This window comes from Lithobates pipiens, unplaced genomic scaffold, assembly GCF_037356315.1.
Source record: "Lithobates pipiens isolate NorthernLeopardFrog02 unplaced genomic scaffold, aLitPip1_a1.2 Scaffold_10, whole genome shotgun sequence".
NCBI classification, from domain to species: domain Eukaryota; kingdom Metazoa; phylum Chordata; class Amphibia; order Anura; family Ranidae; genus Lithobates; species Lithobates pipiens.
Window position 1 is genome coordinate 17,473,351 of NW_027507686.1, and position 15,428 is coordinate 17,488,778.

General features: G+C 45.2%; 1 long non-coding RNA gene across 1 annotated transcript in view; it reads right to left on the minus strand.

Annotated features, from left to right (window-relative positions):
• Positions 1-1,221: 1,221 nt before the first annotated feature.
• LOC143927669 (uncharacterized) overlaps positions 1,222-15,428 on the minus strand; it is a 43,150-nt gene continuing 28,943 nt past the window's right edge. The window contains exons 2-3 of the long non-coding RNA XR_013262299.1: positions 12,416-12,506; positions 1,222-1,433 (exon numbers count right to left, since the gene is read on the minus strand). This is a non-coding gene — a long non-coding RNA (uncharacterized LOC143927669). The remainder of the gene's footprint in view (positions 1,434-12,415; positions 12,507-15,428) is intronic.

A 15,428-nucleotide genomic window follows, 5' to 3' on the forward strand; every position in this document is an offset into this window, starting at 1 on the left:
AAAAAAAAAACCTTCTCTGACATATACGCCACACACTGCATCAAATTGGTCTGCATGACTGTCGTCCCAGAAGGAAGCCTCTTCTAAAGATGATGCACAAGAAAGCCCGCAAACAGTTTTCTGAAGTCAAGCAGACTAAGGACATGGATTACTGGAACCATGTCCTGTGGTCTGATGAGACCAAGATAAACTTATCTGGTTCAGATGGTGTGAAGCGTGTGAGGAGGCAACCAGGGGAGGAGGACAAAGACAAGTTTGTCTTGCCTACAGTCAAGCATGGTGGTGGGGGGTGTCATGGTCTGGGGCTGCATGAGGGTTGCCGGCACTGGGGAGCTACAGATCATTGAGGGAACCATGAATGCCAACATGTACTGTGATATACTGAAGCAGAGCATGATCCCCTCCCTTCGGAGACTGGGCTGCAGGGCAGTATTCCAACATAAGTACCCCAAACACACCTCCAAGACCACCACTGCCTTGCTAAAGAAGCTGAGAGTAAGGCCGCGTACACACGCGCGGACTGTTCGCCCAACTTTGTCCGCTGAACAGTGTTTCAGCGGACAGTCCGCTCGTGTGTGGGCTTTCAGCGGACAGTTTCAGCGGACAGTCTGACGAACAAAGTTTTTCGGAAATTCCGTAAAACTGTCCGCTGAAACTTGGTTTCAGCGAACAGTCCCCTCGTGTGTAGGCTTGTTCGTCAAACTAAGTTCCGCGCATGCTCAGAAAGGATTTACACGCCGAAAGTTGTAATGCAATGTATAGGACGTCGTATTTTGCGTCCCGTCGTACGGCACGTTCACGTCATCGCGCACGGTTTCAGCAAACTGTTCGTACGACGTGTGTGGCCATGTCCGTCCATGCTAATTTTGAGCGGACTGTTTGCCGAAACTGTTTGACGGACAAAGTTGGGCGAACAGTCCGCCCGTGTGTACGCGGCCTCAAGGTGATGGACTGGCCAAGCATGTCTCCAGACCTAAACCCTATTGAGTATCTGAGGGACATCCTCAAATGGAAGGTGGAGGAGTTCAAGGTCTCTAACACCCACCAGCCCCGTGATGTCGTCATGGAGGGGTGGAAGAGGACTCCAGTGGCAACCTAATGATTTTAAATCCTGTATTATAATAATAATAATAATAATATATATTGGTATAACATGTAATATGGTCCAAATGGTGGAGTTAGCTTTTACCATAATGAACACAAACTCTACATCTTCTCTGAACAAGATAATTAAAATCAGCTGGTATGTATCTTGTCTGACCTTGGTGATGAGTGCCTTCCTATTATTTTCTTGGCAATGAACAAAGTAAAAACTAACATCCCACTGAGTTGGTCGCTGCTCTTCGTATTCATGTCACCAGCCCTGGGCGAGATTAGGAATGCCGCAGGAATGTGGTGGGAGTCAATGGCGTGATCCCATTCAGGAATGGTCTCTGAAAAAAAAAAAAAAACACAACATTTGACAAAGTGAAGTAAATAAGCCCAATCTGGTTTTCCATCCCACGGATGATGATAAGACATTGGATTTATTTTAATAAATTAACGTAAAAACTGTGAGGTCAACAATTCCGCGAAACAGCCAATAGATCTTGAAAGCATGCACTTACAGGTGTCTCCTTGTTTCTTTAAACAGCTGATGAAGCACCTTTGCTGCTCCTAAACCAGGGCTTTTTTTCAGCAGGAATGTGGGGTAACGCCGTTCCGGCACCTCCAGCTCTGAATGTACAGTATGTAATGGCAAGGGGTGCTGGGGTTTACTGGAGGGTCTGTTGATGCTGGCTTCTGGGGAATCAATTGTTACTGGAGGGGGTCTATTTTTAGAGGGGGAGAGTCTATTGTTGCTGAGGAGGTCAGTTGTCACTGATGGGGATATATTGTTGCTGGAGGGCTCTTATGCTACTGGGAGACTATCGTTTCTGTTACTGTTGAGGGAGAGGTCTATTGTTGCTAGCTGTTCAGAGTCTATTGTTGCTGGGGGAGCTCCATTGTTGCTGGCTACAGGGGACATATTTTACTTCCTATCATTAACAAAGTACATACGAATTACTTAGCACCACAAATTGACACTTGGTTCTGTATCCATTACTGAGAGGTGGGTAGGAGGTGGAACCAAGAAATGGTGCTCAGAGGTGGGTAGAGAGTGGAACCAAGGAATGGTGCTCGAAGGTGGGTAGGGGGTGGAACCAAGGAATGGTGCTTGGAGATAGGTGGGGGTGGAACCAAGGAATGGTGCACGGTGGCGGGTAGGGGGTGGAACCAAGGAATGGTGCTCGGTGGCGGGTAGGGGGTGGAACCAAGGAATGGTGCTCGGAGGCGGGTAGGGGGTGGAACCAAGGAATGGTGCTCGGAGGTGGGTAGGGGGTGAAACCAAGGAATGGTGCTCGGAGGTGGGTAGGGGGTGGAACCAAGGAATGGTGCTCGGAGGTGGGTAGGGAGTGGAACCAAGGAATGGTGCTCGGAGGTGGGTAGAGGTGGAACCAAGGAACGGTGCTCGGAGGTGGGTAGGGGGTGGAATCAAGGAATGATGCTCAGAGGTTTATAGGGGGTGGAACCAAGGAATGGTGCTTGGAGGTGGGTAGGGAGTGGAACCAAGGAATGGTGCTCGGAGGTGGGTAGGGAGTGGAACCAAGGAATGGTGCTCGGAGGTGGGTAGGGAGTGGAACCAAGGAATGGTGCTCGGAGGTGGGTAGGGGGTGGAACCAAGGAATGGTGCTCGGAGGTGGGTAGGGAGTGGAACCAAGGAATGGTGCTCGGAGGTGAGTAGAGGTGGAACCAAGGAATGGTGCTCGGAGGTGGGTAGGGGGTGGAATCAAGGAATGATGCTCAGAGGTTTATAGGGGGTGGAACCAAGGAATGGTGCTCGGAGGTGGGTAGGGGGTGGAATCAAGGAATGATGCTCAGAGGTTTATAGGGGGTAGAACCAAGGAATGGTGCTTGGAGGTGGGTAGGGAGTGGAACCAAGGAATAGTGCTTGGAGGCGGACACAAGAGGTGACTCGGAAGGAGGGAGTTCCTGCTCCTATTCTCTGAGAAAAAAAGCCCTGTCCTAAACTATTGCAATCTGATGTGCAAATCTTGAGTTCAGTGGAGAAAGTTGCACTCCACCCTTATAAGTGCGCTGAAATACCACGTAAATAAAAAGTGTTGCTTTACACTTTATAATTGCAAAGAAAATTAATGTGATATATATAAAATTTTAAATAAGCATCGACAAGTCCAAAAATCTTGGGAGTCCATACACATGTGAAAAGAAAAGTATCCACGTGTCTCCCGGATCAATGAACCCTGCTATAGTCCCCAGATATAATAATATCCTCTTCACACCAACCATGCATAAAGTGATCACCTCATGACTTATCAAATTAATATGACCTCTTCCCTAAAAGAAGATCAAAGTGCCCTTTGGGCTCAGGCTGGGAACACCTCCTCCTGCTCTGAAAATGTCTGCTCTCCCAGGAACATCAGGGAGGTCTGGTAGTCTTCATTATCATCTCCCCATGATGTCCTAATCCAGATGACCAAGAAATTATCTTACAGTGTAGTATTTCTTTTAAATTTAAACGGTAACCCAGTATAAAAAAAAAAAATGTACACTCATATTAAAAAGTGCCTTTAGTGGGCACCAGCATAGACAGCCTGGGTAGAAGTTACTGGGACGCCGCCTCTCTGCTCCCACCAGAGCTAGCATGCGTTCAAATTACCAGGGCCAGACCTGACGTCACCCGATGTTGAAGACTCCTCCACTACGAGTTTTTGCTAATCATGCATGTTAGTGCCCACTAAAGGCACTGTTAAATGTGAGTGTATTCAAACCGAGCATCAGAAGAATGGGGAAGAAAGGGGATCTAAGTTACTTTGAACGTGGCATGGTTGTTGGTGCCAGACGGGCTGGTTTGAGTATTTCTGGGATTTTCACACACACAACCATCTCTCGGTTTACAGAGAAATGTGGGAAAAAAGAGAAAATATCCAGTGAGCGGAAGTTGTGTGGAGGAAAATGCCTTGTTGATGTCAGAGGAGAATGGGCAGACTGGTTCCAGATGATAGAAAGGGAACAGTAACTCAAAAACCCACTCATTACAACTAAGGTAGGCAGAACACCATCTCTGAACGCACAACACATGGAACCTTGAAGCAGAAGACCACACCGGGTGCCACTCCTGTCAGCTAAGAACAGGAAACTGAGGCTACAATTTGCACAGGATCACCAAAATTGCACAATAGAAGATTGGAAAAGTGTTTCCTGGTCTGATGAGTCTCAATTTCAGCTGCGACATTCAGATGGCGGGGTCTGAATTTGGCATAAACAACGTGAAAGCATGGATCCATCCTGCCTTGTATCACCGGTTCAGGCTGGTGGTGGTGGTGTAATGGTGTGGGGGAGATATTTTCTTGGCACACTTTGGGCCCCTTAGTACCAATTGAGCATCATTTACACCACAGCCTACCTGAATATTGTTGTTGACCATGTCCATCCCTTTATGACTACAGTGTCCCCATCATCTGATGGCTCCTTCCAGCAGGATAATGCACCATGTCACAAAGCTCCAATCATCTTACCACTGAGGTCACTGTACCCCAATGGCCTCCACACTCACCAGATCTCATTCTAATAGAGCAGTGGTCTTCACATACCCCCAACAGGCCACGTTTGCAGGTTTTCCTTCATCTTGCATGGGTGCTTTAAAGCAGAGTCAACGGCTTGGTATTTTGGACAGCTATTTTATCTTAAGAGAAATTACCACGTTGGGTCTCTACCATGAATGACACCATGAGGATGGAGCAGATGCTAGACCTTGATAATGACACGTTTGTCAAATTTACAACGTTGTGGTCGGTCTGGCTCTGCTTCTCCACCTCTAACACCCTAATGAATAAGCTGTTGAGCCCGCAGGAAAACTTAGTGCTCCTCAGTTCCCTTCCAACCCTCCCCACCGTTCCTCCCTACCTTATACAGGGCCGTCTTTAAGGCAGGGCAAAAGGGGCAGCTGCCCTGGGCGCTGTCATTGTTGTGGGGCCCAAAGTAGCTGCCTCATACTTGCCAACTATTCCAGTTTAAATTTCCTTGTCCCTTGAAGTTTTAGCCCTGTTGTTGTGTACAGATGATTCACCTGCAGACCCTGTGTTTACATGTAAATAACTGGCATTCATATGTAAATAGCAGCGGCATTACTAGGCAAATAGCTGTGGCCAGCTGCATTGATATGTAAATAAAGGTGGCATTCATATGTATATCATGGTTCCCTGCAGTGAGAAGATGATGTGCTGTAACCTCTAGCAATCAGTGAGTAATCTCTAGCATCTAATTAACAAGCAGAAATCATTTGCTGTAACCTCTAGCAACTAATCAGTGAGCCGTAATGTGTGCTGTAACTTCTAGCAACCAGTCAGTAAGCAGTAATGATATGCTGTAACCTCTAGCAACCAATCACAATTGCTGCCTGATCTTATACAGTAAACTGATTTTAAGTCCAGCTTCTATTTATTGTATGTCTCAGAGCAGGTGGAGAGTGAAATTGCATGGGAGGGGCCCCCCAAAAATTTTTTGCCCGGGGTCCAATCAATATTAAAGACGGCCCTGACCTTATATCCACATGTTTCCTCTTGATTAACCCCACTACTCCCCCTTCCTCTATCGACCCCCCCTCCTTCTTCCTTCCTCTCTCTACCTTGGTCTGTCCTTTTCTTTTACTCAATACAACCTATTTTACATTATTACATTATGTTGTGAACTACGAGAACTGTTAATTAGAATCGTTTTAAAGAGGAAGTAAACCCTGATGAGTTTACTTCCTCTTTTTTTCCCTGCAAAGGTAAAGCATAATGGACTACTATGCATCGCATAGTAGTCCACTATGTGTCACTTACCTGACACAGGAGCCAGCGAAGTCGCGCTGTCCCCTGTAGTCCGCCGCATCCATCTTGCTGGTGGCGTCTCGCAGCTCCGTCGCTGTCATTCGGCGAAGCCGCGATGACGTCACTCCCGCGCATGCGCACGGGAGTCGACAAATGCGGCAGCTCCATTCTTGGAACTGCCGCGCTCAGTGCGCTTGCGCGCCGCTGTCTACGGCGCATGCGCCGTAGACAGCGGTGCCCGTTTTCGGGCAAATATCTCCTAAACCATATAGGTTTAGGAGATATTGCTTGGACCTACAGGTAAGCCTTAATCTAGGCTTACCTGTAGGTCAAAGTGGTTTGTAAGGGTTTACAACCACTTTAATACACCAGAAGATGGCCTTTCTTCTTGGTTTTACCATGCTAGTAAGCAGGAGCCTAGCTATGGGCGATAGCCACCGGGCTGACTCCTTGTATATGTGAACCTATAGCCATCTATTGATTTTGTTCATCTCATGTTATTCACTGTCTTTTTTATGAAAATGCTAATAAATATATTTTCAACACTAAGAGAAATTACCAAAACATGGCCTGTTGGGGGGGTACTTGAGGACTGAGGCAAGGTCCATAAATACATGGATGAGCGAGTTTGGGGTGGAGGAACTTGACTGGCCTGTACAGAGTCCTGACCTCAACCTGACAGAACACCTTTAGGATAAATTAGAGCGGAGACTGCGAGCCGTGCCTTCTCGTCCAACATCAGTGACTGACCTGACAAAGGCGCTTCTGGAAGAATGGTCAAACATTCCCACAGACACACTCCTAAACTTTCCCAGAAGAGTGAAAGCTGTAATAGCTGCAAAGGGTGGGCCAACTCAATATTGGACCCTACGGACTAAGCCCCTGTACACACGGTCGGAGATTTCCACAACCAAATCCGTCAGATTTTGCCCGTCGGATTTTGTCCATCGGATCTTGTCCGAAACTGTTGCATACACACGGTCGGACAAAGTTGGCGAAAAATCCGATCTTTCAGAACGTGATGACGTAATTTCGTTACGATGGGACTACATTCAGGCTAGTAGCCAATAGCTTTGATGTAGGAATTTGATCTGAGCATGCGTGGCACTTGGTCCGATCAAAATTCGCTACACATGATCGGAGTATGTCCGACCGGCCCAGTTGGTCGGGAAATATTTCCAACAAGTTGGAAAATTGGGTGCGACGGATATTCAGACGGAATCAGTCCGATGCATACCACACACAGTCAGATTATCCGACGACACAGTCCGATAGGACACATTCCGACGGATTCTCCGACCGTGTGTACAAGGGCTAAGACTGGGATGCCATTAAAGTTCATGTGCGTGTAAAGGCAGGTGTTCCAATACTTCTGGTAATATAGTGTATATAGCAATATGTATCATTATATATATATATATATATATATATCTCCATTATGTATACAGTGTATATAAAAAGTCTACACACAAGTTCATTTCAGAACTTTTTCCACCTTTAATGTGACGTATAAACTGTACAACTCAGTTGAACAACAAACCGAAATCTTTTAGGTGGGGGGGATTAAAGTAAAAGAAATAAAATAATATGGTTGCATAAGTCTGCACACCCTTACACTAATACTTTTTTGAAGCACCTTTTGTTTTTATTCCAGCACTCAGTCTTTTTGGGGATGAGTCTATCAGCATGGCACATCTTGACCTGGCAATATCTGCCCGCTCCTCTTTGCAAAAACACTCCAAATCTGTCAGATAGTGGGGGGGCCTCTCCTGTGTGCGCAGTCCTCTTCAGATCGCCCCACAGCTTTTCAATGGGATTCAGGTCTGGGCTCTGGCTGGGCCATTCCAAAACTTTCAACTTCTTCTGGTGAAGCCATTGCTTTGGATGTATGCTTTGGGTCGTTGTCATGATTAAAGATGAAGTTCTCCTTCACGCTCAGCTGTCTAGAACTGGTATTTGGAACTGTTCATAATTCCCTCCACCTTGACTAAGGCCCGTGATGAAAAACAGCTCCAAAGCATGATGCTGCCACCACCATGCTTCACGGTGGGTATGGTGTTTCTTTTGGTGATGTGCGGTGTTTTTTGCGCAAAACAAATCTTTTGGAATTATGGCCAAAAAGTTCAACCTTGGTTTCATCAGACCAGAACACATTTTCCCACATGCTTTTGGGAGACTTCAGATGTGTTTTTGAAAAATTTGGCCGGGCTTCGATATTTCTCTTCGTTAGTCGTTTTGTCTTGCCACTCTACCCCATGGCCCACACATACGAAGAATATGGTAGATTGTTGTCACATGGACCACACAGCCGGTACTTGCCAGATATTCCTCCAGCTCCTTCAATGTTGCTGTTACTGACCAGTTTTCTTCTCATCTTTTCATACATTTTGGAGGGACGTCCAGTTCTTGGTAATGTGAGTGTTGTGCCATATTTTCTCCACTTGATGGTGAATGTCTTCCCTTGATGACTACCGTCTTGCCACTCTACTCCATAGCCCAGATATATGAAGAATATGGGAGATTGTTGTCACCACACAGCCAATACTTGCCGGATATTCCTGCAGCTCCTTTAATGTTGCTGTAGGCCTCTTGGCAGCCTCTGTGACCAGTTTTCTTCTCGTCTTTTCATCAATTTTGGAGGGACGTCCAGTTCTTGGTAATGTGAATGTTGTGCCATATTTTCTCCACTTGATGATGACGGTCTTCACCGTGTTCCATGGTAGATCTAACGCCTTGGAAAGTCTTTTGTACCCTTCTTCTGACTGATACCTTTCGACAAGGAGATCCCTCTGATGCAGGGGTCAGCAACCTATGGACCGCGGCTGCTAAATGTCCGGCTCGTCAGGGCAAGTGATGAATTCACGTGCACCTGGCCCATGGACATTTTAACCCCTTTCATGCTGATCTACGCAAATATGCGGCCTCGGTAGGGTTGCCACCTGTTCTTCAATCAAACCCAAACACTTTAGCGGCGCACGGCAATTTTTTTTTATAGTATAAACTATACATATATTTTGCTATTAAATAACATTCTAATCATATGAAGTTAATAACGAGAGTTCCCCCTTTACATCAGAGTCCGCAGAGTTCCCTTTCGCTGTAAGGGGTAGACTCTGATGTAAGGGAGAACTCTGGGGGCTCTGACATAAGGGGTGCTCTGGAAATACTGATTTAAGGGGGGACACTGAGAACTCTGATGCACGGAAAGGACTCTGATGTAAGGGGGAACACCGTAGCCTCTGATGTAAAGGGGAACTCTGATGTAAGGGGTGCTCTGAGAACCCTAATTTTCCTTAGTGTACTTACTCAGATGCGGGAGAGAGAAGGGGGGAGACTTCAGTCACAGGCAGGGATGGATGGTGAGCTCACTCACCCCTTGGCTCCTCTCATCCAGATGTATCTGAGGCTGCTGGACTTCAAATTTCCAGCCGCCAATTTCCTTTTCTGAGGCACAGCGCCAGAGATTGGAGTGTGGGCAGACACAAAGGGGTAGGGGTGGGGGGGAAGAGGTGCAGATCAAGTCCTCTCCCGTCTGTGTGAGTGTTTTTTTTGTTTTGTTTTTGGGGGGGGGGGGGGGGGGGGGTTGTTAGTGCTGGCTTTGGGCAGTATGAAAGAGTGTTACAGACCCTATAAGCTTAGACAACTGCAGCCAGCAACTCTGCTGGAAGGCCATAATCTAGTGTAAATAAAGTGTCCGGGTTTCAGGCAGCCTGAAACCCAGACACATGATTACAAACCCTGGACTGTCCAGGTGAATCCTGGACAGGTGGCAACCCTAGGCCTTGGCTTGAAGGGGTTGTACGAGGGTGATGCCTGCAGCTGCAGGCATCACCCAGGTACTGTTTTTAAGAACCAGTGGTTGGATTTCTTGGGATAACAACCGATGCGGCTAAAAAGCCGCTCAGCTGTTATCCCAAGCAGCATGTCCGCCGGCTGGCCGGAGACCCGAACTAGGCCAAATTCAGCTTTGATCAGGTCTCAGGTCTAGTAACCCGGAAGCGATGTCATGACATCACTTCTAGTTTACAGAAGACTTAAAGGTGAAAAAAAAAATGTAAAAAAATGACCGTATTCATTTTGAATGCTTTTAAGTGCAAAGGAGGGATTTGGGGTCTTATAGACCTGAGATCCCTTCATAAAGAGTACCTGTTACTGCCTATTACTGTCACAAGGGATATTTACGTTCCTTCTGACACCAATAAAAGTGATCAGAATTTTTCTTTCTCAAAGGGACATTGTAAAAATATATAAATAAAATAAATAATAATAAAGAAAACTATTTAAAGTGCCCTATCCCTCTGTGCTTACACAGCTGGGGGGTGCTGTGTAATACGCAGGGGGGGCTGTGTGATTTAAAGGGGTCCAGAGGTATGGGGGCTGAGTAATGAAAGGGCCAGAGGCACGGGTTCTGTGTAATGTAATGGGGTCCAGAGGTAAGGAGGCTGTGTAATGTAAAGGGCCAGAGCTGTGGGGGCTGAGTAATGTAAAGGGCCAGAGGTATGGGGGCTGAGTAATGTAAAGGGCCAGAGGTATGGGGGCTGTTTAATGTAAAGGGCCAGAGGAACGGAGGCTGTGTAATGTAAAGGGCCAGAGGCGCGGGGGCTGTGTAATGTAAAGAGGCCCAGAGGCGCGGGGGCTGTGTAATGTAAAGAGGCCCAGAGGTGCAGGGGCTGTGCAATGGTATTTTCATTCATTAGAAGGTGAATGCAGGCCCTCCATGCATTCACATACATTGAATCCGGCCCTCAAGTGGAAAAAAGGTTTCTGACCCCTGCTCTAATGCTTTGGAAGCTCTCTGCGGACCACGGCTTTTGCTGTAGGAATGCTTCTAAGAAAATGTCAGGAAAGACCTACTAGAACAGCTGAACTTTATTTGGCGTTAATCAGAGGCACTTTAAATGATGGCCGGTGTGTACTGACTCCTATTTAACATGAGTTTGAATGTGGGTGCTTTATTCTGAACACAGCTACATCCCCAGTCATAGGAGGGTGTGCACACTTATGCAACCACATTATTTATTTATTTTATTTTTACTCCCCCCCCCTTAAAAGATTTTAGTTTGTTTTTTAGCTGAGTTGTACAGTTTATAGGTGGAAAAAGTTCTGAAATGATTTATCTTTGTCAATTTTTTATATATCACAGAGACATTTTAACAGTGGTGTGTAGACTTTTTATATCTACTGTATATATACACATTCATATGTATCCATCAATTTGTATCTAATATATATATATATATATATATATATATATATATATATATATATATATATATATATATATATATATATATATATATATATACACACATATATACATATATACATATACACACACATATACATAGTGTATATATTGATATGGATATATATAAATTTGTATCTAATATATACACAGTGTATATATTGATATGGATACAGATGGATATATATATTGGATACATATTGATATGAGCACACACATTATAATATATATATATATATATATATATATATATATATATATATATATATATATATATATATAGCGCATTCATATGGATTTTGTATGTTTTATTATTTTTTTTGCTACTTTTTCCCCCAAGAAAGCGGGGTTATGCCCCGTACAAACGATCGGAAATCCCGCCAGCAAAAGTCCAATGAGAGCTTTTTGGTCGGAAATTCCGACCGTGTGCATGCTCCATCGGACTTTTTCTGGCGGAATTTCCGCCAGCAAAAGATTGAGAGCGCGTTCTCTATTTTTCAGACGGAAAAAGTTCCGATCGGAAATTTCCGATCGTCTGTAGCAATTCCGACGCGCAGAATTCCTACGCACGCGTGGAAACAATTTGACGCATGGTCTGAGGCATTGAACTTCATTTTCTCGGCTCGCCGTGGTGTTGCACGTCACCGCGTTCTTGGCGGTTGAAAGTTCCGAGAACTTTTGTGTCACCGTGTGTACACGCAAGCCAAGCTTGAGCAGAATTCGGTCGGAAAAACCATCCAAGATTTTTCCGCCGAACACTCCGATCGTGTGTAGGCGGCATTACCCTTTAAGTAGCGGATATGTAACGGTTATTTTTTGGAGGATAGGGATAATGGTTTTGTGTCACTTTAACGTCCTATGACGGATGGCGCGGAGCGGACAATGTGACATCCAGAGCTCCTGGCTTGGCACGGCGGCTATTATGCAAGGAGTTAATTTTTAGCGAAAGACAAAAGGCAGAGGGACCAATGTGTTTGACTTGGAAGGACATGGCTTGGAAGCTGCCAGACAGGTTTAGGCAGAGTAGCAGTGAGGAATTCTCTAATGATCCACGGCTCCCGTCTTCGATAAGCTGCAGCCAGTGGGTGTCGGAGACCTGATCGGACGAGGAGCTGACCCCCCCCCCCCCCCCAAAGTACAAGGGTACCGTAGGATCTAACACAGCGCCACTGTGCCCATGCCAGAGCAGGCACAGCGAACCAGGAATTCGTTCGTGAGCGGCTGAAGCGACTCCTGTTCTTGGATTTCACAAACAAAAATAAAAGACGCTTATTGATTCCAAAACGTTGCCGTGACCTAGAAAGAGTTTGACAACCTGAAAGTGCGCGGCGCTATGCGCTCCCTCTCCGAAGACATCATCTCGGCTCCTCGGCTGGCAAGTCGCTGGCGACCCGGGGTTATCTCCGCTGGAAAAAGACAGAGAGGTAAGGGGCGTCCAACAAAACAATAAAAAAAAATCTGCAGGTCACCTGTCCTATGATAGTCACACAAAAACGTTCGACATTTTTATACGATCTCTTAGATCGTAATCTCTAACGAGCAGAGCACTCCGACCCCTCCTCTATTAGACTGTATTGTACGTGTACTGTCTGCCCATCGCGTTGTAGAGCGCTGCGTAAACTGTCAGCGATGTATAAATCCTGTATAATAATTATTAGAATAATTTATTATATTAAATTACTATTATATTATATTTCAGCTTACCGATTCTTAGATGTGGTGGCTGCTTTAGTTTTCTTTTTTAGGCTTTCTTTCTTCAATTTTTATATTAGATTATTATTATATTATATTTTATAAATTATATTGCAGCTTACCAATTCTTAGATGTGATGGCTGCATTCGTTTTCTTTAGGCTTTCTATCTTCAATTATTATATTCGATTTTTTTTATTATTATTATTATACTTTATATATTATATTGCAGCTTACAGATTCTTAGATGTGATGGCTGCTTTAGTTTCCTTTGTTATGCTTTCTTTCTTCAATTTTTTTTGTATTAGATTATTATTATTATTAATATATTATATTTTATAAATTATATTGCAGTTTACCAATTCTTAGATGTGATGGCTGCATTCGTTTTCTTTTTTAGGATTTTTTTCTTCAATTATTATTATTATATTATATTTTATATATTATATTGCAGCTTACCAATTCCTAGATGTGATGGCTGCATTAGTTTTATTTATTTTTCTTCAATTATTATATTTTAGCTTACCAATTCTTAGAAGTGATGGCAGCATTCGTTTTCTTTTTTAGGCTTTCTATCTTCAATTATTTTTATACTTTATATATTATATTGCAGCTTACCGATTCTTAGATGTGATGGCTGCTTTAGTTTCCGAGATAGAGAGAGATAGAGAGAGAGAGAGAGATAGAGACTGGGTTACTGACCATATAGCCAGGTGAAAACAGGGGGAAAAAGCCTATAAAAAAAGGAAAAGGAATGCAGCCACCACATCTGATGAAGAACAGCTCCATAAGAACATGCGTCCCTCCAGTCACCCTGATATAAGGTAGAAGTAGCTGCAGGGAGAAAAGTGAAGCCCCTGTTACGTGGAGATGAAGCCGTTGCAATGGTGGTGGAACCCCTGGGGGTGGGGGATGGGGGTCCCTAGATTTTTACAGAACCCCAGTTCATAGACCCTGGTGGGAAATTTTGAAAGCTCTCGCAGGTGTGTGTAATTTATACCCGATACACCGGATATACCTGATTTATTTTCTTTTTTCTTAGGCTCAGGTCTGGAGGGAGGGGGGGGGGGAAGCAAATGCAGTCATGCCTGATTTGGGTCTGTGATGCAACTTTTTCTGTAAAAGTCATTCTACAAAAGGATTTTGCAATCAGATCTTATGTCTATTGGCTAGATCACATCTTAAAGAGTAGTTCCGCCCTCCCCCCCCCCCCTCTCCAAAAATGAAAAAGTCAAATCCTGTAGCTGCTGACTTTGAGTATTAGGGCACTTACCTGTCCAGGCATCCAGCGGAGACCTCATCCGAGCAGATTCTTCAATCAGCTCTCGGGTGCTGGCGCCACCATCTTGGCTAAGGGAAACCGGCTTCACAGACAGTTTTCTACTGAGCATGTGCAAATCTCACTGTGCTCCGAGAATGGGCTGGCTGCCCGGGGGGGGGGGGGGGGGGGGGCGGTGGGTTGTGAAGTGGAAGCGGTTAACTGTCAAAACTAGGTACCCGCTCCCCCCCCCCAAAAAGGTGCCAAATGTAACAGTGGAGGCAGGCAAGCTGAGGTTCCCCTTTTACGTGGAGCTCCGCTTTAAAGAGGAAGTAAACCCTGATGGGTTTACTTCTTCTTTGTCTCCCTGCAAAGGTAAAGCATAAACGGGCTACTATGCATCGCTTAGTAGCCCATTATGTGTCACTTACCTGACACAGGAGCCAGTGAAGTCACCGATGTCCCCTGTAGTCCGGAGTGTCCATCTTCTTCCGGGTATTGCTGCCCCGGCCACTCACAGCGCTGGAGCAGCAATGACATCACTCTCGCGCATGCACGGGAGCCGTCACTAACGGCATATATCGCTGTTAGCACTGGAATGCCCAGTGTGCCCGCGTGACGCTGTCTACAGCGCATGCGGCGTAGACAGTGGTGCCTGTCTTTTTATAAATATCTCCTAAACCGTGTAGGTTTAGGAGATATTTCTTGGACCTACAGGTAAGCCTTAATCTAGGCTTACCTGTAGGTCAAAGTGGTTTGTAAGGGTTTACAACCACTTCAAGTCTTATGTCTGTAGGTACACTCCACACTGGGCACTGAACTGCATAGCTCCCAACTGTACCTGATTTCGAGGAACTGTCCCTGATTTGGAGCAATGTCCCTCTGTCCCTCATTCCTCCTCATTTTGCTCTGATATATATAGTTGTATATAAAATGCATTGCATTTTATCTATCAAAAAAGTGTTTCCCAGAGCTAAACCTTTCATCTGATTCCTGAATTGCTGCAATTTGTAAATTCCAAGAGCCAATATAAAGGAATAGTAGTGAAAAAAAAAAAAAAAAAAAAAAAACGCACTTGTGGGTTTAACCAATCTTGTTTTTTCGTACAATTCTCCTTTAAGGGGGCGTGGCAAGGGTGTGTGTCCTATGCCTGCATACTTTTGCTGATAGGTGTCCCTCATTCCCATCTAAAAAAGTTGGGAGGGGTGCTGAACTGAGCCTGATGCAGCGCACCCCCTAAAAAGCCGCTGGTTCCCATTTGTTCCTATTTTCGTTTTTGTAGCACTGACCCCCAGAAGGAGCTGCTGATGTTTGTGTGGGCCTGCACTCTGCTATTACACCCCCAATAACTTGGCTCCATCCCCTTGACGCAGCTGTGG